Source organism: Triticum dicoccoides, chromosome 3A, assembly GCF_002162155.2.
Source record: "Triticum dicoccoides isolate Atlit2015 ecotype Zavitan chromosome 3A, WEW_v2.0, whole genome shotgun sequence".
Taxonomy (NCBI): Eukaryota; Viridiplantae; Streptophyta; class Magnoliopsida; order Poales; family Poaceae; genus Triticum; species Triticum dicoccoides.
In genome coordinates this window covers 581,726,731-581,728,814 of record NC_041384.1, presented here as the reverse complement: position 1 = coordinate 581,728,814, position 2,084 = coordinate 581,726,731, and positions in this window count along the sequence as shown.

Below are 2,084 nucleotides of genomic sequence, written 5' to 3'. Positions count from 1 at the left end.
CGACATGGCGGCGTCGCCGGCGTCCACCCGGCGGCGGGGGGGCGGGCCGGGGGCAAGGGGCGCGGCGGGGGCGGGCCGGTGGCGAGGAGCTTCGGGGCCGCCGAGGCGACGCGTCTGGGCGGGGGTGGGTGGGGGGTTGTGCCTTGCCCGCTCGGTTGGACTTAGCTGGCTCGCGCTGGCCGTTGGCGACTGCCTTTTCAATTTCCTTCCTTCGAGAGAGAGCAAAGCGAGACGCGTTACGCGTATGCGGACGTGGGGTTGGCCGCCTGCCGGGCGCCAGCCCCTGCCTTGTCTTGTTCCGCTTTACTGCGTCCGAGAATAGAATTCCCACACGTTCCGGTCGTTTCCTAATGTTTTTGACCGCACGAATGCTTCGCCTCCAAGGACGCACAAATGCAAAAAGGATGAGGATCTACTGCTAACTAAATGTAGGGAATTAATAAAGGAAAACATTAATAAACCGCATAAAGCACAACATTAAATTTGCACCGGAGCTTGTTTGGTTGTAAAAACAAAACAGAACCTTCGAGAAAGAATGGAAAAGGCTCCCCCCTCCCCTCGCAAAGTAGACAAAGAGAAATTGGACAACATAAGTCGCACAAAATCACTAATAACGACACGACTGCGCTGCTGAGCATGAGCATTGTGGAGACAGAAGACGACACCACGCCATGACAATAAGCACCTGAGCTCCACGACGGTGTCCCCCGAGAGGGTAACGAGGCGAAGCGTCACCGTTGCTGAGTCCGAAGGGACGGACATGGGTTTCACCTCAAAGCACAAGCAGGGGAAGGGGAACCGCAACGACGCCTTCAAGTGGATAGCGACACCCGCAGGTGTTGCCGCCATCAACAATAGATCGCGAAGTTTTCGCTTGGGAACCCGTCATTGCCACTCGAGGCACCAAAGCCACTGAACCAACCCTTTGGGGAAGACCCACCGAAGTCCGGTCTTCAAGTCCACATATGGGCGATACCACTGCCCCTGCAAGAGAACGAGCCATGGCCACCCATAGCATGAGCACTGCAGAGCCAAAAGACAACGCCACACCATGATAATAAAGCACTTGAGCTCCACGACGGTGCCCCCAGGAGAGCAACGAGGCAAAGCGTCCTCGTTGCCGAGTCCGAAGGGACGGAATGGGTTTCCCCTCGAAGCACTGGCGGGGGAAGGGGAACCGCACTGATGCCTTCAAGAGGATAGCGACACCTGCAGGTGTCGCCTCCAACAACAACAACAACAACAACAACAAAGCCTTTAGTCCCAAACAAGTTGGGGTAGGCTAGAGGTGAAACCCATAAGATCTCGCAACCAACTCATGGCTCTGGCGCCTGGATAGCAAGCTTCCACGCACCCCTGTCCATAGCTAGCTCTTTGTCGATACTCCAATCCTTCAGGTCTCTCTTAACGGACTCCTCCCATGTCAAAACCGGTCGACCCCGCCCTCTCTTGACATTCTCCGCACGCTTTAGCCGTCCGCTATGCACTGGAGCTTTTGGAGGCCTGCGCTGAATATGCCCAAACCATCTCAAACGATGTTGGACAAGCTTCTCCTCAATTGGTGCTACCCCAACTCTATCTCGTATATCATCATTCCGGACTCGATCCTTCCTCGTGTGGCCACACATCCATCTCAACATACGCATCTCCGCCACACCTAACTGTTGAACATGTTGAAGGAAATATGCCCTAGAGGCAATAATAAAGTTATTATTTATTTCCTTATAATCATGATAAATGTTTATTATTCATGCTAGAATTGTATTTTCCGGAAACATAATACATGTGTGAATACATAGACAAACAGAGTGTCACTAGTATGCCTCTACTTGACTAGCTTGTTAATCAAAGATGGTTATGTTTCCTAACCATGAACAATGAGTTGTTATTTGATTAACGAGGTCACATCATTAGTAGAATGATCTGATTGACATGACCCATTCCATTAGCTTAGCACCTGATCGTTTAGTATGTTGCTATTGCTTTCTTCATGACTTATACATGTTCCTACGACTATGAGATTATGCAACTCCCGTTTACCGGAGGAACACTTTGGGTACTACCAAACGTCACAACGTAAATGG